The sequence below is a fragment of the Talpa europaea genome (assembly GCF_964194135.1).
Source record: "Talpa europaea genome assembly, chromosome: 1".
In the NCBI taxonomy this organism is placed as follows: Eukaryota; Metazoa; Chordata; class Mammalia; order Eulipotyphla; family Talpidae; genus Talpa; species Talpa europaea.
In genome coordinates, this window is record NC_140073.1 from 17,683,514 (window position 1) to 17,709,795 (window position 26,282).

Below are 26,282 nucleotides of genomic sequence, written 5' to 3' on the forward strand. Positions count from 1 at the left end.
AGGATTTGCAATCAGAATCTATCATTTGCTGTGGCCAGGTTTCAAAGATTTAATCTCAGTAGCTCAAACCTAGTGAGAAATGCTGCAGGGATGACCTTTTCAAGGTGATAGTTTGTTAATTGAGAACACTGGCAGTTTTCCATTCTGGTCTATATAGATATTTGTTGCTCTTGTACAAAGATAGTTCTTCTGACAATATTCCTGTTTGTGAGCATGAGGGCGATAGACCCTTGACATTGAGAAGACAGTCTGAGGAGCTCCTATTGAGATGCAAATACTGAGAGGTCCCCTGACTCTCCTCTGTGGGGACAGCAGAACAGCATATGAAATTCAAAATCAAGCTTGACATGCTTTGTCTTCTTTCATCTTAACCACTCTGATATGTAGAAAGAGTACTTCCCTCACAAATAATTACAGGTCTTGGTGTTGGCACCCTTTGCTAAAATGCAAACCTCTGTTGTTAGGTGTTTGTATAGACTGGTAGGTAGGGTTTACTATCTGCATGTATGTGGCAAAGACAACTGGGATATGAGGTTTACTGTAGTATTTAATTGTCATACAGCTTCCTGTTTTGGGCTTCTCTGTTCAAAACCCCATTGCTGCCTTGGGACCCTCTATTCCTTATGGGTGCAGACCCATTTCTTCAAAATGATTACATTTTATCAACAGTTTTTATAGTGAGTTTCAATTCCATAATCTTTTTTTTTTGTTTCATTGTTACACAAGTCCTGTTGTAGAATCAAGCAGGATGAAATATGTATATTGTTTTTCTTGGCATTCTTAAGTGTATTTAGTTTCATTCCTCCCAGGGATGTGAGTTAGTAGGTGACTACATAGTTGTCTTACATACTTTTCACTGAGCTTTTAAATTTGTAACTTAAAATTCCCAATTTCTGACTAAAGTATACTGACTAAGGTATACTGAGATTCTTTTTAGCATACAAAGTTTATTCCTGGGTTTAGTTTTATTCAGATAGAATATGCTCGCCCTGAAGTCTCCCTATTGCCAGAAACCACTGGCAAAATTTAGGTATCAACTAAATTATTTAATAATTGACATGGCAACTGTAGATCAGGTTCAAAAAACATTTTTTTAGTCAATGTTTAAATAAGTTGCAAGTTAACATAAAAACTACAAATTACTTTATGAAAATACTTTCTAAGAATTTTACAGCTGCACATTAATGGATATTGAAATTTACATCAGTTAATCTGAACCTTATTAATGTTCATGTTTTTAAAATTGTTCAACATGACAGAACAATGAGAACTACCACTCTTTTTAAGTGTTGTTTTGCTGGAGAACTGAGATAAATTCAATTAACCCTTAAATGTTTTTGAAACATAAATGTTTAATCAACTATAAATTCTATCTAAGCAAATAAAGGTAATATGCTTAATCTAACAAAGTTAAACATCTACTTTTTTAAAGTCAGAGGTAGCCATAAATGACGTGGAAATCACAAAGTAGAAGCGTGAGATCAAAGAGTGAATTTGAGTTGGTATTAAAATAAATGGCAATGTGAGTAAGTTTTTCTTAGTTTTATTCTTCTTCCAAGAAGAATAATAAACATTGTTTTTGAAGATTTATTTATTTATTTATACAAGCACTGGGTACAGTCAGAAGCACAGGAGGTTGAGAGAATTCACCAGAGCCAGAGCGGGGAGCAGAGCAGGCAGAAGGACCGAAGTACACTGCTGAGGGGAGCAGCGGGCGGCAGGAGAGGTCTGCGCGCCATGTGGGACCCTCCTCTGGTGGCCAGGGAGCAGCCAGGGATCGAACCGGCGCTGCAGAGGCTGCGGGCAGCTTCGCAACCTAGCGCTCAACTGCTGCACCACCGGGGAGGCCCAAGAATAATAAACATTTAATAAAATTATACACTCAAGCATTTAGAGGACAAGTACATTGTGGTAAAAGGTTTATGTCTTAATAGCTAAAAACACTAAACAAAATATCCTAAATATTTTATGAAGTTATTGCTTACATTGATTGTATAGTCAATTGTCTACTTGATGTGTTTTTTGGTGTCTAAAAGACTTTTCAAATATTTTTCAAAACTAAGCAAATGCTTTTCTAGCACACGGCCTCCAAAGCTAAAGTATCCCCAGGTGAATGTTTGAGTACTTTGTTCTAGTTGCTTAGAACAGGAATTTTGGTATTTTCCTGACATCTTGACTTTTCATAATTCTATTTCTTAAGAAATCCTCTTGGTTAACTTTTAGATTATGATAGATTCAAAATCGAACACTTCCCGCCATGGACAGCACTTTTTCTTTGTCTACACTATAGTCACTCTGCTGGTACTATTGCCATAGTTTCTTAAATGGTGACCTGCTCCATTCATTATCAGATATGGAGGTAAACTCATTTGAATAGAAGTCAGATTGTGTTACACCACAACTCAAAACATACCAAGGGTTTGTAATTTAAGAGCAGAAGCTGAAGGGCTCACTGTAACCTTTGAATCCTCCTGAGTACCTGACCTACTGTCCACAACATGGCCCTACTATGATTTCTCACCACTGGTGTTCATTGCTCTGCTGCTATGCTTACTTCCCTGCTACTCCTGGACCATATCACCATCTTCTGGAACACTGTATTTTTCCTGCCTGTCCTTTTCCTGGTGTCTACAGCAGTATTCTCAAAGCTATTTACACAGAGAACTGCTTTGCAATTTTCAACATTTTACCTAAATGCCTTCCTTCCCCTTAGGACTCATTCATTTATATTTGAATTTATTTCACTTATTATTTTTGTTTGTTTCTTTTTTTATTAATAATTTCCAACAAATGAAAACATTTCTTGGGACATAGCTGGTACTGAGTGATTATGTGCTGAATAAGTGGCAAATCTGTATTGGTTGTAAACTTGCAACATGCATGACAGTCAACTCTATCTTGATTTCAATGTGAAAACATTTTGGAGGCAGCCTGTTGGAGCTATGCTGTAGTTTATTCAGGAAGGTATGGTCTTCATTTCTTGGGTAGATAGCCAGGTCAGAACATACATAAAAATGCAGAAAATCTGATCAGATCACAATAGATGAGCAAACCAAAAATATCTTTGTTCAGTATAAGCATGTAAAAGATAAACAAATATTCTGTGTTTATAATGTATTTTATGTGAGTGGGAAAACAATACCTTCTGAGAGCTGTGAGAATGAACTGTTCATATATAGTTGAATTTAATTTTGCATTTGATTTTTTAATAACATGAAAAAACAGATGGATAAGGACAATAAACAAGATGAGGGAGAATTCATTTTTTTTTATCCCTATATAGTTTCTCTCTTAGGCTGTGTTGATCATTGACAGAACCCAAAACAAAGGTTTATGAGCAAATAGTTTTCTTCAGAACATAATCCTGGGGAGTAGGAGTTTGGTAGAGAAATGGGAATAAGGGAAGACAATGCGAGTGATAATAATGTAACTAACTCTATGGAATGCTGGTTGCTCTATTATAAATGATTTTTAGTGAAATCTTGTGAGCCATATTTCAATATCTCCTACCCCAGGGAGTAGGAGAGTATACCCTTCCATTGCAGGGCACATTCACACATACACCTGTACTCACTCAGGATGGAACTATTTAGAAACACTAAGGGCTTAATGTGCACATCTTTGAAATGTGGGCAAAAACTAGAATGTCCAGAGAAGACCCAAGCATACATGGGGAAAACATTCAAACTTCACATAGTGTTCCCAATGGGACTCAATCTTTTTCCTCATCAGTGTTTTAACTAAAGACATTATCCAAGGACCTGCTGTATTTTGAACATGGTAACAATATGAAGTAAGTATACTTTAGCTCCAGAATAATTGACTAGATTCACAACTGGTTCTTGACTGTATAAAAAAAAAATCATTGTAGATTCTCTTACCCACAAATATGCTTTGTCCACAAATAAGTTCTGATGGTGCAGCTGCAAAGTTAGGACAACATCCTGTGTAATCAGATGAAGGATCTTCTTCGAGAATGTAAATCAATTCACTTCTTTCTTCACAGAGTAAGTTTTATAATGGATAAAAAAAGTCAATGATTATAACTGTTGTACTTAATAATGTAGCAAAATTTGTAAATTATATAAAAGCTGTTGTGTTAAATTAGTCTGTTTCCTTTAGTATATGACAATATGAATGTTGATTATTAATAATTGCATTCTTAAGTATGATGGTTATTGATAGAAAATTGCCTGCCAATCATATCTAAACCTTGCAAAAAATTCTTGTTTCTTCAAGACAAGAAAACATTTTGGTACCAACTTTTAATGTGAATTGAGAAGACATGCTTACTTTTCTATTTTGTTTTGTTTTAAATGACATTTAAACTTCCCTGCAAGGGTGTCATTTCATATTTTTTGTTTTCTTCTTTTTGCCCAGTGACAGATGACATCAAAGGAAAAGCAGAAGTTAAACTTTGGATGCACAGAGCTTTCCATAAATCATTATGATATGTTCCATACTTTAAAAACAATAATCAAAGATAAATAATCTCATTTGTATCACCCATCTAGTAATCAACCAGAATTTCAACATTTGATAGAATGATTTTAATTTTATTTTTCACCCAAAGAAAATTCAAACATAAAATATTCATGGATCAGATATTCATTTCTTAAATGAAAATGTAATTTAAATTCAACTATATCTGTATAGGATAAATTGTTAGAATTGGGAACTTATAAGCAACTGAAATTAAATTTTGAAATTATAACATCACTCAGTCTAGTTTGGATAAGATAAAATGAAGACCATGGGATTGCTTTAGAATGTCTTCTCTTTTAATCTATATATCTCTTTTATTCTTTTTTTCTACTGTAAGTGTTAATAAGCAAATGAAAATTCAACATATATGTTATTGCCTGTGAGTAGTGTTTGAAAATTTGTGGACTTCCTTAGAGGAAAGTTGACAGTGAAGTTTTTTTTTTTTCCCCCAACTTTCATTTACCATTTTCACTACTTCTTAAATTCTGTTTAAGAATGCCCTTGACTTCCAGGAACTTTGTGCACAATATTCCCATAATACATCATGTGTGCGCGCGCGCACACACACACACACACACACACACACTCTCACTCACACTCTCACTCACACTCTCACACAAATAAATCCTTAACATAGGAAAGTTCCATACAATAGCACCATAAGTTACACAAGGTTAAAAGATGCAAAGTACAGTCTTACCATTATGTCTTTGCTTTTCCCAAGAACTACTCTATTTTGCATTAATTTGAACATGATTAAAGAATCCTCTATGTCAGTTTTTATAGGGAAGTGGATGATTCCTGATACATTTAGGGATAGTAATATTGGATAATTATTTGCTATTTTTTGTTCATTATCTGAACACACCTCTTCTCTTTTGGCTGCTTCATAGTGCCTTCCTCTTGAGTGAGTGGGGCGTATTTCCATAAAACCAGTGATGTAGGCTAGGCCTCTTTATGTAGTTGCCTGATGAAATGTCAGTGTAGGTGATAAGAGTAGAAGCTTACCTTGTGGTTTGACTAGCTCACATTTGCTCTTGTCATCTGTTTAATAAATTTTGCGTATTCCTAGGATAATGCAATGCAAAGCAGTTGGTTTTCTGTCTTTCAGGCTATCTTAAGTTTCAGCTTTCTTTGGTCTTCTAAATTTGCTACCACTATCCATCTGTTTTAGATTTCCATATTTTTTTCTTTTTTTCTTTTAATTGTCCTTACATGTTTTATCCTGAAAAAAAATCACTTTACATAATTTATCATGGGAATTTAGGAGGAAACTAGGTTGTGTGTGTTTATTCTCTCATTTTAATAAAAACCCACCTTACCTATTTTTCCTCATGCAAGTCACTTGTGACTCAATTAGGATTTGTAGGTAGTGGCCTTCAAACTTGTGAATCATGTACTGGAAAAAGAAAGTTCCCTTTTATCATCTAAAATTTTCATATTTTATGTTGTCGAGGGGAATAGTAAATTCTAAAATTGGCTAGAAATACTGAACCTGCTGCCTCAGTTGGGATTTTCTGTTTTACAGATGTCCTGAGTCTAAGTTGAAGATAAAAGTAAGGGTGACTCCATCAGGATCTACATAAAAGAACAGGAACTAGAAGTTTTAGGAAAATGAACACTGATGCAGCATCTCTGTTTGCCTATTTAAAGTCCCTCCATTTTTAAGCTCCTATAGCCTTAAGCCAATATATATATATATATATATATATATATATATATATATATATATTTGAAAACCAGAAAAAAATAACTACACACACACACACACACACAAAAAAAAAAAGAAACTGAGAAACTGAAGAAATATAACAGCATAGTGCAGTATTTCTTAGTCTCTATTCCACATGAAAAGTACCAAATTACCTCTGGAGTTTTTTAAATTTTCCAATTCAAAGGTTACCCACAAACCCAAATAAATTTGAATCTCCAGGAGTGAGATCCAAGTAGCAGTATTTTGTAAGACTCTTCAAGTGATTTCAATACGTGCCTTGGATGTTGGTCTTTTGCATGGTTTAAACAAATCTGAATCTAATAGGGACCCTGTTAAAGAAGACACCTGGTCTTCAGTTTCTCTGCAACTATCCTTGGATTTTCAGGTATGAAACTAATTAAATTACAGGCAAAAAGGGAGATAGTTGATGTGCTATTTTGTGTTTGGCCTACTGTTTCCTCTTGTTTGAATTTCCATCAAAGTTTACTCCAAACATTCCTTCTTTTCTGAAAAGTTTTATTTCTAAGAGTTTTTATACTCCTACTATAGGCTTATGGAAAAAAAAATATGTATCTATGATATTTCTTTTTCTAGAAAACTTTTTAGCAACTGGCGACAACCGGTATAGCAAGGTGACTTGGAAAGCTGAATATAAATAGCTAGACCCTGAGCTGTTGCATTAATTGGAGATGGAAAGTAGAAAAGTGAATTTCAGTGCTGTTAGATTTTGTTATGAAGCAACCTCTCTCCCCAACAGCCATCTTAATTTAATTACCACTTTATCCATTACTGGCAGAATTTCTGACAATGGCAGCTTTATGTGTCTCTCTTAATAGGAACTGAGCCGAGTTCTCACTTGAAGTGTCAGGGTCAGGGAGCAGTGGTTGAAGTGCCTCAGTGCATCACTTGAGTAGAAGAGCTTTCCAGTTAATATACTTAGAGGAAGTGCAAACTGCTCCTTTCTCTCTCCCCTCCACTCTTTTGAAATAGCATCCTGCTGGCTCATAACTGTGTTGGGAAATTGGGAAATACTAACGCTCATTTAAGGAAACAGTTGGTAGGACATATACGGAGAGAGAAAGGACGTGGAGTTTTAAGATTTTAAAAAGGAGAACAAGTGTTAAGTTTCTTCCAATGCTCAAGACAACAATTCAATCAAAAATTGGAAATTGTCATTATGGGAATAAGCACAACGGAAAGAATACTGCCTCCTCTGAAATAAACAGAACCACCAAGTGCAAGTGGATGCCTGTGTTCTTTCCAGGTCTGGGAAATCGGACTGAGTGAGACTATGATCCCAATCTCCCTTTCTCACCTCTATCTTCTGTTATTACCAGAGATTTACATGAGGTTTATCTCTGGTCTTTTGGGACCTAAAAGCAGATTTAACAGAGCATTTTGTGGTACATCCAAAGTGTACTGAAGTTTCTTCTTGATTTTTATTTTTTGGATTAAGAGAATGTTCCTCTTTCCATTTAGGTACAGGCACTTTTACACTCATGATACATATATAATAATTTCTGATGTTTTTTGTATATGAAGATACTAGATTCCCCATGAAATGTATAAGACTCAGTCTGTCATATTCATTCTCATGTTGTTTCAGATCAAACCAGGACTCTCTTGTTGGTATGCTTTTTTAGGTTTTTTATGTTTTTTCTTTTCTCCAAGTAACAGGGTCCCCTAAACACCATTTTATTTTGTAGAGTAGGGTATAGGAGAAAGGAAATGAAAAATCATCTCTTTACTAAGAACACAGAGCAGTAATAATATGTTCTCTGTAAGACCGTAGGTGATAATGTGAAGAGCAAGTCTAGCAAGTCTTGCAAGTCAAACTGTAACTTGGTATTTTCCTTTTTCACCACACCTCAGGATTGCCAGTAGGGCACAGACAAGTGGAATTTCTGTAACAATTCCATGTTGTGTTTCTTAGGGGCTCTTACAAAATTCTACTCACTCTTTGTAGATTTTGCTAAATATAATAAAATGAAACAATTTAAAATAAATACTACTAAGCTATAAAAATAAAACCCTCTCAAAAATATCTTGAATAAATAAGATCCATGTGTCTAGATTCTAGAAAACTTATATAAACACACATATAAATATATACATACAAACCTACATGCACACACATTTAGACACACATGTGTATCTTCATATTGGACCAAGAATGAAATGTAGGTGTGCTCTCATTTCTAGACTCTTCCTTTAATAGATGGAAGAATCTTCTCCATTAGGAAAACTTAAAAGAATTTCATTAAATCCTCACTAAAGTCCTCTCCACCTATGAAATATCTGTCAGACACTCATGTCACCAAATATGCCATTTTTTTTTTAATATTTCCCAATACCCTTATACTTTGGTGAAATCATGTTCCTGTCTCTGATCTAGCCTTGCATTTTCTTTCTTTTTTTAAAAAGATTTCTTTATTTATACAAGAACTGAGGTAAAAGCAAGAAGTGTGGGAGGGCGAGAGGATTCACCAGAGACAGAGTGGGGAGCAGAACAGGCAGACAGACTGAAGACAATACTGAGGGGAGCTGTGGGCAAGGCAGGAGAGGTCTGCCATGCCATGTGGGTATCTCCCTGGCTGGCCGTGAATCTGCTGCAGAGGCTGAGGACAGAATCACAACACTGCTCTCAACCAGCTGCACCACAGGGGAGGCCCTAGCCTTGCATTTCCTGACCCCACAACTATGTGGATTAAGTGTCCTACATGGTGAGGGCACAAGATGATGGATAATAATTGGTGGATAGTCAATGTAAGTGATGACAAAGACTCTCTCTTGATGTAACTCTAATAAGTCTCCTCTAAATCTAGACTAAGCTAGACTAACCTGCAACTTAGTTTTACTTTCTTCCCTTGAGCAATAAATATGCTAAGTCATCTTTGTGAAAGTCTCCATCATAGTATCTGATCACCTTAAATATCTTATCACTTTGGATTGTCATCAGAAAGAATTCTGTTGAGTTAATCTCTCAAGATTCAGTTTTGCTCTTAATGGTCCCTCAGCAGTTTTCCATCTACTGACCCACACTTTACTTCCTAGCTGTAACTCTCCACTGGTCATATAGAAGTTAGAGTTAAGGGGCCTCCCTGGTGGCGCAGGCAGTTGAGCACTGCACTGTATAGCTGTCCGCAACCTATGCAGCGAGGGTTCAATCCCTGGAGGCCAGTGAGAATTCCACATGGTGAAGCAGATGTCTCCTGTCTCCCCTGCTGCTCCCCTCACCAGTGTATTTCGGTCCTTCTGCCTGTTCTGTTCCCCACTCTGTCTCGGGTGAATTCTCTCACCCTCTTACGCATCTGGCCTGTACCCTGGTTCTTGCATAAGTAAATAAATCTTAAAAAAAAAAAACACCTCAGAGATCAGAAGTTGGAGTTAAGGCTAATTCCCTACCAGCCACTGCAAGAACCCCCTTGCAATGCCTGCTACATCCATTGAGATCCCCTTCTCTTGAATAAAGTCTGTTTTACCATTCTTCAACAGGTGTCATTACATCATTGTATTTTATTAGTCAGTAATAAGTTTTATTATACTGATTCACTGATATTCTATGACTTATTTTATTATTGCACTAGAAATTAGTTCTTTGTGTCTTTCCAGTTATAGCATGGAGAGCAGTAAGGTTGAGCAGGGATGTGTCAGACACTTCCTGGGTTCATTATTTGGTCATTGTTACATAATACTCAGTTAAACTCAATCTTCTTTTTTTCTGATAACTATTTCTAGAAGATTTATGAAGATTTGAGCCCTTGCCAAATGAAGATAATTCCCCTCATCTTTTAGATTACATATTCATCAATTAATCTTAGATTTCTGTAATATTATTGAAGTGATTTTCCTGGTATTTAAAACCTTTGTTTTAGAAAATGAGGTAAATAGTATTTTACACTTAATTTTTGAGGAAGTGTGTGATTCAGTTTAATTTTCTCTTCATTGTAAACATTCTATTTTTTTAAGAAAAAGGTATATTTTCAATTTAACAAGAGCTAGTTTTTCAGTGAGCAACAATTTATCTAGAAGTTTCTCCAATAAAAACTACAATATTCCTAATTTCTACATGATATTTTGATTTAAAAATTGTGCTAGAAATTTGATGAAGTCTGATCTGAAGCTGACTCCAACAAAGCTCAATTTTCTTTAGCAATACAAAGCATTTGCATACTTGAAAATTGTGTTAATTTTAAGACAACAATGCAAAGAACAAAGAGATAGAGTATTTCAATGTTTCCAGTGTTTTTCAAGCAAAAACAGAACAATTAAAAAATAATAACCACCTCACAGATCTAAATTATATTCTTTTATTCTGCCAATAATTGTGACAGCCTCAAAAGTGATTACTGATAAAAGACTTTGCCACCTCACTGTTAAAATTCATTTAATGTCATGCATCCTGGCTTCAATGTGAGTCATAGCAACTTATTTTTTTGACATTTTTGTATAAATTATATGGGGATATGGAGGTGTTATGGTTAGGAAATACATGTTGCTACATTTATTTTTCCTCGGTTTAATGTAAAAATGGCAGTATCTTACCCACAATCATTATTACTTTATCTCTAGCATATTTGCATCTAGTTTTGTTGTTATCATTCAATTTCAATAGTAATTTGTATTAGCAGTACAAGATATTTTTGTTGAGGAAACAGAGAATATTCTGCAATAGACATTGCTTGGCTAAGAAAATACAATTCTGTTGCATAAGTATTTTCTTTTTTATAATCAGCATTTATAATCCAACAATAAGCATCAATTGCTATGAAAGAGAAAGAAAGAAAAATGACCATTACCCTATGACTCATTCACTGCTTGTCCCTCTGCTTAAAAAACATTAGAAAAGATGCTAATTCATGTCAAATATGACCCCCTCAGACATGCCAGTTTTTGGTTTTTTTTTTGTTTTTTTTTTTTAGCTCTTTGACTGAACAGTCTTTGTGGCCTCTGCCAGTCAACAACATCTCACTGAATATCTTCCATGTACAAACTACCCTGTAAAATGAGGATAGTAAAAGGGGCTGCCCTTGTGTGGCAAAGGGTTAAGTGTCAGCAATTTCAAGCTATCTCCAGCCTCTGCAGCACAAGTTTGATCCCTGGCCAGGGAGGTGAACTACATGGCACAGCAGACCTCTCCTGCTTCTCCCGCAGCTCCCCTCAGTAGTGTATTTCAGTCAATCTACCTGTTCTGCTCCCCTCTGTGTCTCTGGTAAATACTTTCATGCCCCCCACGTCTGGCCTGCACCCCAGATCTTGTATGCATAAATACGTTTTTTAAAAATGAGCATGGCAAAATCTTACACAACACACAGATACTGATTTCTGGTAAGATTACAAGCTACCTTAAAAAATAATTGACATACCCATGAAAAATTCTTCTGGATATGTTAGTAATCAGTGATTTAAATATGAGAGGAAACCTGGAATTGAGTGCAAATCCTGGTTCTTCCATGTACCAGATTTATAACTGTTGATTCTAAGTTTCTTCTTCTGTGAATGGGTAAATTAATAATATCTAGGGTTGCTGTGCATATGAATTATACTCTATGAGATATAAAATATGTGTGTCCTTTTCTATTTCTGTTTCTTCATACCTACCTTAGTACACTGCCTGGAACATCATAATTTCTATAGAAATATTTTATTTAAATAAAACTGCAGACTTATTTTGTTTATTTTTTTGTTATTGTTCTTATAAATGTATGCATCCAACCACTTTAAATTGTTAGAATATGTTTTGCTTGATCACAGTCTCTTTACACCACTGTTACCTTCCTAGGTACAAATGCTGAGGGAATAAGCTGAATGGATGTTGAATTAAATTGCTACATATCAGATCTAGACTGAGACAGGCTAGTATCTGAAACAATTAGAAACAATTAAATTTCCCACACCATTTTATTAAGTCATATGTAATTTTTGAAGCTATACATCTTGGGTATGTAGTCAGCTTTGTAGGCGGAATTCTAAACAAAAAAAGTTCAGAAAATACCCACTCAGCCCTCCTATATTGTAGGAATGTTTTTCTGAGCATTTTCAGCTCAGAAGACTCTGCTAATCATGTATTCATTGATGTGCCGAATATTTAGAGTATCCTTTCAACAAGCCTTCTGACTACCTAATATTTTTGTTATTGACTCAGTCTATCTGGTAGTTTCTAGCAAGACTTCCAGCAATCATCAGTTGGAAACAGAAACTTATTTGGTTTGTTGTTAAATGATTAGTGTGATAAGAGCTTTGAAAGGGGAGAGTATATTTTCTATTGGTATTACTGTACATGGTGTTTCAAGAATTTGATCTGTCTTTCTCCTGAGAGTAAGAAAATGTTATGGACAGAGAAGAGAGTGAAAAATCTATAGGGTCATAAACTGTATAATTTTTGAAATGCTGATTGTAATAATATTTTCCCTGTCTGGTTCTTACTTAGGAAATGTTGAGTGTGTTTCCTACACCAATTTTGCAATGGTGTTGAACAGTTTAGGAAATATGACACAGAGCAAACAACTTTATAATCTCTTTCTTTTTGGTTAATAAGGCAAAGTAGTAAGTATTTCTATTTACCTAGATGACCTAAAGAGACCCTCTTGAATATATTACTTTCTTGTAAATTTGGGATGATATTTGAGGCAAAATGAAAATTTAGAACAGATTTGATAACTCAAGATAGGGCCATGGATGCTAGGAAACAATATTTGATTTTCTATTTAATCAAAGTTATAAAATACTTTTAAAGATACAAAGATGATGTGTATAATAAGACACTTTGACCCTTTCATATGTGAGAAATTTGTTTTAATTAACCAATTCCATAATAAAAGCAAAGCTATTCAGAGAAGATTTTCTGATAAGGTATGGAGTGTTTGCTATGTTGGAAGTTTATACAGAAGAAAAATAATGATATTTTATTATTTCATAGGCATTTCCAAGACTTAGTTATTGATTTAATAGTGAAAAATACAAATTTCTGCTTTGCATCAATACATATTCAGCTGTGTTTTCATGAGTCTTCCCACACTTTAACTGTTAATCAGTTAAAACTGATTTAACTTTGCCAAATTTTAAAATTCTTCATAGCTTCTTTTTAGACTCAGGAATTATAAGCTAAGGCAAATAAATTTAACTTCCTTTACAACTTCTACTACTTCTTATATACACTAACATTTTCTTATCTGTGTCTCTTATTCATGATCAAACTTTTACTTTAAAACTGTTTTTATTCTTAAAAAAGCAAAACCCTCAACTTTACAAGCAAAGTAGTGAACATTATATATTTATATAACATGTCAATCATTATTACTTCTGGCATAATTTGAGTAACCAATATTTGTTATATTAGTTATAACTCTTGACCAAAACAGCCATCTTCCACTGAAAAGAGAACACTAGGAGGTAGTACTGATACTATATTTAATTTAAGCATAAGCTCAAAAATACATGTGACATCAGTTAGGCATGTATACCACTTTTCTCTCAATAAATTGACAAGAAAGTACAGGCTTATAAATGTGACCCAAAGATATAATCACTTCATATCACATGCAAATAAGAAGCAAATGATATAAAATTAATGCTGTGCAACCGTTGGTTTTGTTCAGGCTTATTTAGAAATTATTTGAGTGCAAAAATTATCCACCAATTCATTTTAATAATTATAAAATAATTTCAGCTACATAAAGACCTAAGAAAGTGTATTCAGTATAACATACAACAATATATGTATCCTTTGCATAAAAAGATTGTCAGAATTATAATTCATTTTAATTAAACTAATATTTACATTTTATGTTCTTAATATTCTACATGTCTAGTGTTAGTAATTCAGTGTGAGAAATTTAAACATTTCAAATTATTTTATTTGTGAGAAAACAATTCAAATTTCATTAGAAAACTCATAAATCTTATGAAAATATAAAATATTTCTTGTAATCTTCTAATTTTTAAGTATTTTAGTCCATGTTACTCTAGATATGTTAATCAGGTAGCAGTCATATAATTATTATTATTTAAATTAAAAATATGAAAGTAGCATAATTTGCAAAATTCATTTTGATTATGTGATTTTGGATTATTTAAATGTTTCTAAGATAGAGGTGTCCAAAATAAAGATTTGTCATTGTACTTTTAAATATTATTGTTCACTCTATTTTCTGTAAAATTTGAAAATTTACTTTTCTATGTTCTTATTTTCATCTATAAAACAATCAGAAGAGAGTTTAAGAATTGTTATCGACTGATAAAGGGGAAAGAGCACATCTCATCAATATACTATTACTTTTATACATATTATATCAATTAATCTATATACAGTATAGTCAGATGAGACGCCTATTTAATAATTAAGGACCCTGGAACCAAGATTTCCTTAAACAGAGATAATATTGAGGCTGCTTCTCATGGTTCTTGGCTGCAGCTTACTGTTCCGTTAATGTTGATTAATTTGGGGATATTTAGCCAATGATCCATATCAATAACATTTTTTCTTAAAATAATTTTGAGCTACACAAAACTAACTTTGTATTCCGAATGTGTGATTGTATGTGTATTGTTAAAAGGCAAATGAGTACCACAGAATTCAAAATTACCTATTATAATTTCACAAAGTTTTATATTGTGGTTGTAATTGTACTTTTCCTGTATTATTTGATTAAAAACTCAAAATTGGTGGGACAGGGTCCTGGGACATGTAGGAGTATCAGTTGAATGACTATAAAGGTGGAATTAATGAAAATTTATAAGAGTTGTCAATTACAGCAATACTGCTTATAGTGGGGTAACTTGGCACAGGGCGGGCTGGCTGGGAGGCCCAGGGGGCCATGAGGCTGGCAAGCACACCAGCCCCCAGTGTATCTTAGTACCTTCTCTGGGCTCTCTGTTGTTCCCTCATGCTCTCTTCCTCTTGTTGTTCCGCCATAGCCATCTCTGAGTAATGTTGCACTTAGATCCTTGACCTGTAGGTTCAGGTGTGCACACTTGTGCATGTGCACAAGCCCATGATCTGGTGTCCACAGTCAGGTACCCAAGCCCCACACCCACTCACCCTCTATGTTAACAAAATCAAGGCTACAGGTAATAGCCACAGAGGCCAATGGCATAAAAGCCTGACCAACTTCATTTACCCTATGCTGCTGAAAAATCAGAATGCAGAGTCAACAGTAGCCACACAGCTGAAAATAAGGAAGAAATTGCCATACCCCCTGGAAAATGAAAGTGAATTTTGGCGAATTGTAGGCAGGTAGTGACCCAGTGAAGGAAGAGCACAGGCCTATAAGTGCATTGTCGGTGGATTCAGTATCACCAATTGAGCTATTGAGATCTTGCAACAATCAGGATAAGTACCCCTGGCCATGATGATTAGGAATGGGATGCCCTTTTTGCATCTCTGATGCTGATGCCCAGAATAACTGTGGACAAAGGCAAAGAACACTTTATTGAGTGTCAGACAGCAGAGAAACAAATACTTTGACAAAGTGTCTGTCTCATGAAAGTCCAAAAGAAGACCAAGAGGAGGAACATGGGTTTTACATTTTGAAAGATGAACAATTGGTTCAGTGGACTCCAAAGTCAACAAGAAAAGCAACTTTCCATGAAGTACAATTTGGTAATGACTGCAGGATATTAGGATTACAAAAAGCACCATGCAGAAATTCTACAATCTAAGGTTATTTGATGCAGAGATAATTTACATAATATCTCATCATCCTATTGAGGAATATTTTCTGTATTTCTCTCTTTAGAGGAGACCCCTGATTATCCTTCTGAAGCAAACCTGACATACCCATTGTATCATCTTAATTTTATTTGATTAAGAGAAGATTATGGGGTTTGGCATGAAATAAATTTTAGTGGGTAGAGGGCTTAGTAAAATAGGAGATGTTAGATCAATTTTAGAAGAGAAGAAAAATCACAATGAAAGAAATTAAGATAAATATAGGCATTTTCTATGCAATGACCTTCTCAACTCTCCTGAAAGCTTAATCTCTTGAGTACATAGCCTTGTTCTCTAAGAAAATTATTATGTGGTACATATCTCTAAGGTTCCTCCTCCTAAAATATAATTACATTTAATTTTCTCTTATACACCTTTGTTTTATAAAATGATGTCATGAAAAATAGTTATATAACAATAAGTAACATATGTCCAGCCCTATGGTACCAACTCCAATAGTACTGATGAAAGACTTTTTTCTGAAAAAGACTTGATGAAAACCTAGCACTGGCATATTCCATGTAAGCAGCAGAAGAGACACTCTCTCTTCCAGAAAGAGGAATTAAAGAAACCACTAGAATCTGGGTTCAGAATCCCACTAAATCCCTAAAAGTTATGGAAATTCAAGGAAGACATTTCACTCTTCTGAGCCTTACTCATCTGTATTAATACCTTTGTGGAGTGTTGTAAGGTGATCATCTGTAAACCAAATTTACTAATAATATGTACACCATAAAGAAGATGCTTTCAAAATCTATACACAATTCTGACTTTCTTCCCTTTAGTTGAATTTACACAAGTTGATGTATTTATTCATTCATCAAACACTGCCCTCTTCACTAGAATATGCTCCACTTCGCTTAAGATCTCCTCCACTGTGCCACATTAAGATCTGACATGGTAGAATTGTAATATTTGTTAAATGAATAAATGATTATTCAGAAATGACTGAATAATTTAATGCCATATTTTCCACTAGTTCTTTGTGTGGTGCTTAGAATGAGATGAAGAAGAAATATCCCTTGTGCCAGTAAAGTTCATCATTTTCTCTCTTGATTGTATGATCTTTTAATCATTGCATTCTAACCATTCCAACCTTCTAGTTTACCGCCAAATGAGATTCTTTTAAATGAGGACATGTACCTATATAAAGCAGTTCACATTTTATGCACATTTAACAAGTCCAGTGAATTGTAGTCTGGGTTTATGTTCTTGTCACATTGTGGCACCATTTCAGATGGTGAATACAAGCCTCGTCTGATTAGCAGGCTTGGTTTTAAATAATGCATGTTTTCAATCACAGGCCATCTCCATGATCACATCTTTGAATTAAATGTGGCTACAGTAAATGGAATCTTAGTAAGATTAAATCAACATTTTCCTGGTTTGATTCTCATAATACAAAAAATGATGTGAATGTAGCCATTGTCCTTCAACAATCCTTTCTATCTGCCCATAGAAGCTTCACAGTGGCTAGAATTCTTGCAAAGTCCAGTCCTCTTGTGAACACAGGTTTGAAGGTGCTGAGGAGGGAAGGTGAAATTAATAATCAGGAAGAAAACGTATTTCTCACCTTCAGATGATGTCCTCAGCTGCTTTGAGTTCCTAAAGCCACTCCTCAGAGAGGAAAAGGACCACTGTCAGATGAAAATACGCTTTTTTAAAGATTTATTTATTTATGCATACAAGAACTGGGGTGATGTTGGGGATGAGAGGGTTCACCAGAGACAGAGTGGAGGGCAAACCAGGCATATCTACTGAAATACCCTGGTGAGGGGAGCATTGGGTGAGACAGGAGAGGTCTGCTGTACCATGTGGGTTGGCATCCTGATAGGGGTTCGAACTCATGCCAGAATAGCTGGTGATAGCTTGATCTTTAATTAAAGATGGTAAAGACCCAGGTGGTGGGGTGGGAGCAAAGGGGTGGGAGGCATCTAATGTAGGATTACTAAGGTTGGGTGGGGGTGTGGTGAAATTGCATGCAATTGTGGAGATGTAAACCTAAACTCCTAAGATACAGGCTGTGATATAAATCAACATTACTTCAATAAATATAACTTAACAAAATAAAAATAGAAGTGCCTTATATAAAAAGGAGACCTTATATACTTTCATTCTTCTGAGAACTTTAAGGATATTTAAGGCCAAAGGACAAGAACCATTTCTAAAATGGTAACATGAGGAGCTCTGCAGCTCCCCTCCCTATGAAACAATCAGTACTGAAAGTATTGATTTCAGTTGCCTAGAAACTATCCTAAGTCATTATATCACAAAGAAGTGCTTTCTAGATACTATAGTAACAATAGTGAGCACCTGTGGCCCATGAGCTGTAACCTGCTCCTTTCCTCCACCCCAAGCAAGTGTCACAAAGCTCCACCCCAGCAGGTGTGGCCGAGAGGACATGGCTCCTGTTTGCTCCTGGCTCACAGTCAAGGCCTATGGTGTATCACAGAGACAGATAAGCCACCAGCATGTGTATTCTCTGCCTTCCACCCTACCCTTAAACATATTTCATCTGCCTCAGCTCCGCATTCCAAAGGTGAAATTCAAAGCAACTGGGGCAGAAATGTCAGTGATTCTTTCTCCATCCACCCAGGCTCTAGCGGATGCAGAAGATTGAGAACATCACGGTCCTAATTGGAAAGAGAGGCCATGCTTAGCATGGAGGAAAGGGTGTTTCCTTTAGTACAAAGGGAAGACTTGTAAGGTCTGTTTTGGCAAATGAGATTGTCATAGACAATCTTAATAAGTCATTCTTAATAGAACACTGAACACAGCCTCTGGGTCATATGGTTCTATAGTGATTCTAAGCTTAGCTCAGAATCACTGCAAATCCCATAGGCCTTTTCAGTTCACATGCAACAAGAAATCTAGTTGTATCAAAAGTTCTCTAATAAGTACCCAATCTCTAATAAGTACCCAAATCCTGGCAATTGTCTATATGAGAGTACTGTTTCCAGGTGACCCTTGAGTAGAAGATCTGAGCAGATTCTAGAGATATTTTTATCTGTTTCTTCTTTTTCTTCTTTTTTTAAGTGTTATTTGCAGAAAGGAAACATTGGCAGAAATACTTAATCCTGGTGTACATCCAATTTCTTTCTGTTTTGATTGGCTAAGCTTCAGTAAATGATTTTCACATAAACAAAGAGGTATTGAAATACTGATCTGGTATCCTGAATTCCTTACTGATGCTTGGTGTGGATGAATCTGGAGAGTGAATCATGTAGGCAATGTAGATAGGCTATTGACTTACGAAAAATAAGCATTTCAAATCACTGGTTGTTCTACAGTAAAACAGAATTTATTTTTGCTGTGGAGGAAGGAAAGGAAAGGTAATCAGGTCACACTTTAAGCAAGTTTCTAGATTGGAAATATGCTAAAATTTTTTGATGTCTGCCATATTTTTGACAAGTTATATTCAGTTACTAAGAACTATTTAAAGTTAATTTGTTCACTTTCGATAAATTATTTCAGCTACTTTTAAGAAGCTTCAGATCCATGTGCTTAACTGTAATTTAGTTCTGTTAAGTTATAACTTGGCAACAAAATCTGCAGAAAAGCTATCTCCCTTGAGAATCTGGTTTATCAGTTTCACAAAGACTTGGAAATAGTACAGGCTTTTGATGAAATTGTAGAAGTTTCAATACATGATTATTTGTGGAATATAATAGTTGCATACCCCCCAGGTGAACTCTCAAGTTCACTGATTTGAATAGCAACAGTTTCCTTAGTACATGATATGGTAACCTGTGTTTTAATTCCAGGTTATACTCAAAATTTAATTTTGCAAATTATTGGTCAAATGTGGTCTTGGTTGATATTAGTGGCAGGCACTATAAAATTGATTGATTTCATATTAAGATAATGGATAGACCTGTTGGAGGTGGCTTTTATCTTACGTTCAAAATACATTAAACCAACGCTAATTTTATTTAAAGTCCTGGATTGGAATCACTTCAACATACTCAATTAATTTTCTTCTTAAGTTAATAGCTAACATTTTCATTGCCTGGACTCATCATAAAAGAAAAATGGAGCACATATCATTTGTAATAAATAATTTATCACTCAATCAAACAAGTATGGTTGGTGTTTCTTTCCATAACTGTACTAAGCTTAAATCATTAATGAATTGCATCTTGGGTCCTGATTCCTTAAAGTCATGGTGTTAATGATTTCTGAACTTCCATATGTGACGTAAATAGAAGATAGAGACTCCACCCACATCATGGCAGAATAAAGAGTTTGGGATCACTTTCTTCCCTAAAAAAAATTATATAAGGGACCTCTCTAGTGTCGCAAGGGGTTGAGCACAGCAGTGCGAAGTTGTCTGCAGCCTCTGCAGCACGAGTTCAATCCCCAGCCGGCCAGGGAGATACCCACATGACGCAACAGACCTATCTTCTCGCCAGCTGCTTCCCTCAGCAGTGTTTTCAGTCAATCTGCCTGTTTTGCTCCCCTTTCTCTGGTGAATCCTCTCACCCTCCATACCTTTGGCCTGTATCCAAGTTTTTATATGAATAAATAAATATTAAAAAAAACAATTATATATAAGACGATAATATTTGCTCAAAGGAAGATTGATATATTCCCCCAGAAAGTCCCAGGCTTCTCCATGGTGGCTGGTTGTAGGGGAGGAGCCGCAGGAGGCGACAGGGAACATGGCTGAGAAAGTAGATACCACAGCCATCAGAATAGGCTAGGGATTGGCCATCCACAGCCCTGCAGGGCAGGATAAATTTCCATTTTTCAGAAAGGGCATGCAGTTCCATTCAGCTCGGGACACTGGAAATTCTGTCCCTGGTGCAGGCAAGAAAAACACGTTTCTCATCCCCCTCCCAAAAGTAAGAGATCAATGAGTCTCCTGGTGGAGCCAGGTTGGACTTCACTGCTGACCCAATGGTACAGAGAAGGACTGGTGAGAGAGAATTTATCAACCCCCTGTAAAGCATCAAGTGCATGTATAGGGCTTGCAGCCTGGGTCACCCAGAAGGAGAGATGGAACAGCAGAAAGGAAGGCTGCTTTGGCAGCCATTGCTTTTGTTCGTGGCAGGACAATGGGTTTCATACCCTATTCAAGTGCCTCCTGCCTGCCAGCCCATCTGACTCCTGGAGTGTGAACCTTGTGGACCAGAGCTAGTCCCCTGCCTCAGCAGGAGACTCAAGTTACACAGATGACAACCTGTGACAGAGGGAAGCAGGGCAGTGGGGTGGTAAGTGAGGACATCTGAAGCACTGAACAGAGTTTGCTGTAGAGAGAGAGAAGAGGAAATGGAGACTATTTAAGCCCTAGACCTCCTGTATGTACCTGCCTCGTGCCAAGGAGAACTTTAGAAATTAGGAAAATGTGAATGCCACAATATTCATATTTTTTACAAAGAACTTGTTTAAATCACCCGAGGTTTTTTTTTTTTAATTTTTAAGAGAATTCTCTTTGTTTGGTTTGACTATTCAGTATTAATGAGCAGCTTAGACTACAGAAGTAACATGTTAAATCACAGACCTATATTGTAGGAATAATTGTTTTCCAGAGAACAGCATCATCCCTAAGATTATAATTTTATAGCCCTGTAGGGCTACCAGCCAGTTTTGTCTCTAATTTAGTACACACATTTCAGAATTCTTCCCAAGTAGGCTATAAATACTCTGTACCCAAAAATGTCTTTTGAACATACTTGCTTACTAATAAGCTGCCTGAATTTGACATATATTTAATCTGATTTTAAAGTTTTAGTAAATTGTATTGAGACAGTTTTGGAGAGCCCACCCAAAGTTCAATGGACTCACCTGCCAGAGCTCATTAACTTACCTTTTCTGAGAAAGGTATTCGATGTGGCTGTTAAGCCCCAAAATATCTTACCTATTCCAAATAACCTGACTCACCAGCATAGCAAAAAGAACACCCAGTGTATATGTCAAGTGGTTTTGTATATAGTTGGCAGTTTATTTCATATTGTTGGCAGAAAATATTGTAATCTGGTTTATGGGAATATTTGGTGACCTCAGTCAAGTGGATGATGGGCTATATTCTTAGATAAGAGATGACAAAAAATCCTGTTTTTAGTTCATTTTATATTAAACTATTTATGATATTTACTGCTAACTGGAAAGGGAAATAACACTTTGAGATTTGAACCTTGATTTTGTATGTTTCTGTGTTTACTTGACCTTGACTAAATCTCTAACCTTTCTGAGGTTTGTCATCTAAAAATAGAAAGACCTTTATATCTTACTGTATAAATGAAATTTTCCCTACATTTGTTTATTAATAAATTAGATTAAAATATCTTTTGAATTAAAGGGGCTCTGCTCTGGTTGGTTTATGAGTTAGAAAACCTCAAATTTTGAATATTCAGAATATTTCAGAAGATTAATTAACGTTTTAATATTTTAATGATACTAGTTCAGTTTTTGCAACAAGTGTGGTTCAGAGTCATTTGGGGGCTGCTTTTCCCTGGGGGTCAAATCTATTTTCATGATAATATTAAAACAAAGTCTAAATACTTCAAGAAGAAATAACACTCATTAACATATACTCACCAAACGTAAGAGCACCAAAATATATCAGACAACTGTTGTCCTCTCTGAAAACAGACATCAGAGAAAACACATACGTAGTGGGAGACTTCAACACACCACTATCAACAATGGATAGATCAACAAGACAAAAAATAAGTAAAGAAACTAAAGCTCTAAATAAGGACCTAGAGCATTTGGGCTTAACAGACATCTATAGAACACTAAACCCAAAAAAAACGGAGTACACATTTTTCTCAAGCGCACACGGATCATTTTCCAGGATCAATCACATACTGGGGCACAAAACAAACATCAACAGATACACCAAGATTGAAATCATACCAACCATATTTTCTGACCACGAAGGCATCAAACTAGAAATAAATCATAAAAAGAAGGCAAGGAACTATCCTACCTCATGGAGATTAAAAGCCACACTACTGGAAGACCACTGGACTAACGAGGAGATCAAAGAAGAAATTAAAAAATTCTTTGAATTGAACGACAAGGAGGACAACAATATCCTAAATGTATGGGATGCAGCAAAAGCAGTAATAAGAGGAAAATATATAGCAATAGAAGCTCACATCAAAAAACAAGAAAGAACTCAAAGAAACAACCTAATCTCGAAGCTCAAAGATCTAGAAAAAGAACAACAAAAAAACTCCAAAACCAGTAGAAGAAAAGAAATAATAAAAACCAAAGCAGAAATAAATGAAATTGAAACTAAAAAAACAATACAAAAGATCAATGAAACCAAGAGCTGGTTCTTTGAGAAAATAAATAAATAGACAAACCCCTAGCCAGGCTCACAAAGGAAAAAAGGGAGAAAGCACAAATACACAGGATCATAAATGAAAGAGGAGAAATCACAACGGACACAGCAGAAATCAAAAGAATAATCAGTAACTACTATGAACAGTTATATGGAAACAAGTTCAACAATCTAGAGGAGATGGACAAATTCCTACAACTCTACAATCACCCAAAGCTAGATAAAGAAGAAATAGAATACCTAAACAGACCAATTACAATTAGCAAAATTGAAATGGTAATCAAAAACCTCCCCAAAAACAAAAGCCCAGGACCTGATGGATTTACAAATGAATTCTACCAAACATTCAGAGACGAATTAGTGCCTATCCTTCACAAACTCTTCCAAAAAATTGAGAAGGAAGGGACAATACCAAACACGTTCTATGAAGCCAATATTACACTAATAGCAAAACCGAATAAGGACAACACAAAAAAGGAAAACTACAGGCCAATCTCCCTAATGAACACTGATGCAAAAATCCTCAATAAAATTTTAGCTATCAGAATCCAACAATGTATCCATAAGATAATTCACCACGACCAAGTTGGATTCATTCCAGGGGCACAAGGATGGTTTAACATCCGAAAATCAATCAACGTTATCCAACACATCAACAAAAAGAAATATAAAAACCATATGATAATATCAATAGATGCTGAGAAAGCTTTTGACAAAGTGCAACACCCATTCATGATAAAAGCCCTTGAAATTCTTGGGATACAAGGAACATACCTCAACATCATAAAGGCCATCTATGACAAGCCAACAGCCAGTATCATTCTCAATGGTGAAAAGCTGAAAGCAATTCCATTAAGATCTGGAACAAGACAAGGATGTCCACTCTCACCACTGCTTTTCAATATAATACTGGAAGTCCTAGCCAGGGCAATAAGACAAGAGAAAGACATCCAAGGAATCCAAATAGGAAAAGAAGAAGTCAAACTATCAGTATTTGCAGACGATATGATAATATACATAGAGAACCCCAAAATCTCCACAGAAAAGCTAATTCGACTCATCAATCAGTTCAGTAAAGTGGCAGGATACAAAATCAACACGCAAAAGTCAGTAGCCTTCCTATACACAAACAATAAATCTGAAGAAGAAGAAATCAAAAAAACCAACCCTTTTATTATCGAAACAAAAAAAATCAAATATTTGGGAATAAATCTAACAAAAGAGGTAAAGGACCTATACAAAGAAAACTATAAAACACTGTTAAAAGAAATAGAAGAAGACACAAAGAAATGGAAAGACATCCCCTGCTCATGGATTGGAAGAATAAACATTATTAAAATGGCCATCCTAACAAAAGCAATATACAGAATCAATGCTATTCCAATCAAAATCTCAATGGCATCTTCAAAGAAATAGAACAATTATTGATGAAATTCATATGGAATCACAAAAAACCCCGAATAGCCAAAGCTCTACTGAAAAAAAGAGAAGGAAATGGAGGCATCACACTCCCAGACTTCAAACTATACTACAAAGCCATACTCATCAAAACTGCATGGTATTGGAACAAGAACAGACATACAGACCAATGGAATCGAATAGAAAATCCAGAAATAAACCCACAGATTTATGGTCAACTAATGTTTGACAAAGGAGCAAAGAATATGCATTGGAGCAAAGAAAGTTTGTTCAATAAATGGTGCTGGGAAAACTGGGTCGCTACATGCAAAAGAATGAAGCTTGACCACTACCTCACACCATACACAAAAATCAACTCAAAATGGATTAAAGAACTAGACATAAGACCTGAAACCATAAAATACATAGAAGGAAATATAGGGGAAACACTACGTGATTTGCACATCAAAGACATCTTTACAGACACATCACCCAAAGCAGTGATAGTGAAGGCAAAGATAAACAGCTGGGACTACATCAAATTAAAGAGCTTCTGCACAGCAAAAGAGACAATAACAAAAACAAAGAGAAACCCCACCAACTGGGAGAACATTTTTGCACCCAACACTAATGATAAAGGACTGATCACAAAAATCTGCAAAGAGCTGATGAGACTCAGCAACAACAATGTAAATAATCCAGTCAAAAAATGGGCAGAAGAGCTAAAAAGAAACTTCTCTGAAGAGGAAATGCAAATGGCCAACAGACATATGAAAAAATGTTCAACATCACTTGTCATCAGGGAAATGCAAATCAAAACTACCATGAGATACCATCTTACACCAGTGAGAATGGCACATATTAAAAAAAACTAGCAACAACAAATGTTGGCGAGGGTGTGGAGAAAAAGGAACTCTTCAGCACTGTTGGTGGGAGTGCAAACTGGTCCAACCACTGTGGAAAGCTGTGTGGAGATTTCTGGACCTACTAAACATAGAGCTTCCATATGATCCAGCAATTCACTCCTAGGTATTTACCCAAAGGACACAGAAACATCAATTCCAAAGAGCACCTGCACTCCTATGTTTATAGCAGCACTATTTACAATAGCTAAGCTTTGGAAACAACCCAAATGCCCAAAAATAGATGACTGGATCAAGAAGATGTGGTACATATATACCATGGAATATTACTCAGCATTCAAAAAAGATAAACACATGCAATTTGCAGCAACATGGATGGCACTGGAAGGGATCATGCTCAGCGAAATAAGCCAAAAAGAAAAAGAAAAATACCGGATGGTCTCACTCATAGCAGGAATCTAGAAAACTTAAATAAGGGACCAGGAAAATGAATATAAGAAAGTGAAAATCAAAATCAACAAAAAACTATGAACCAGAGACACTTTTTGGGGGGTGGGGGGTGGGAGGGGAAGGATTGGGGTCAGAATGGCGCGTTTGCAATTGTATGGGGGGATATAAAAATAAAATTTAATATTACAAAAATGCAGGAAAAAAAACAAAGTCTATATTTTCGGGGATTATTTCTATAGTTCGATAATGTTAAAACATTATTTTTTAAAAAATGTTTCTTCTTTTATGGAGGTATAGTCAATCTATCTGGAGACTACATGATTTGTGATGACAATGTTGTTCATATAACTAATGGAAAGTGTCCTAGTG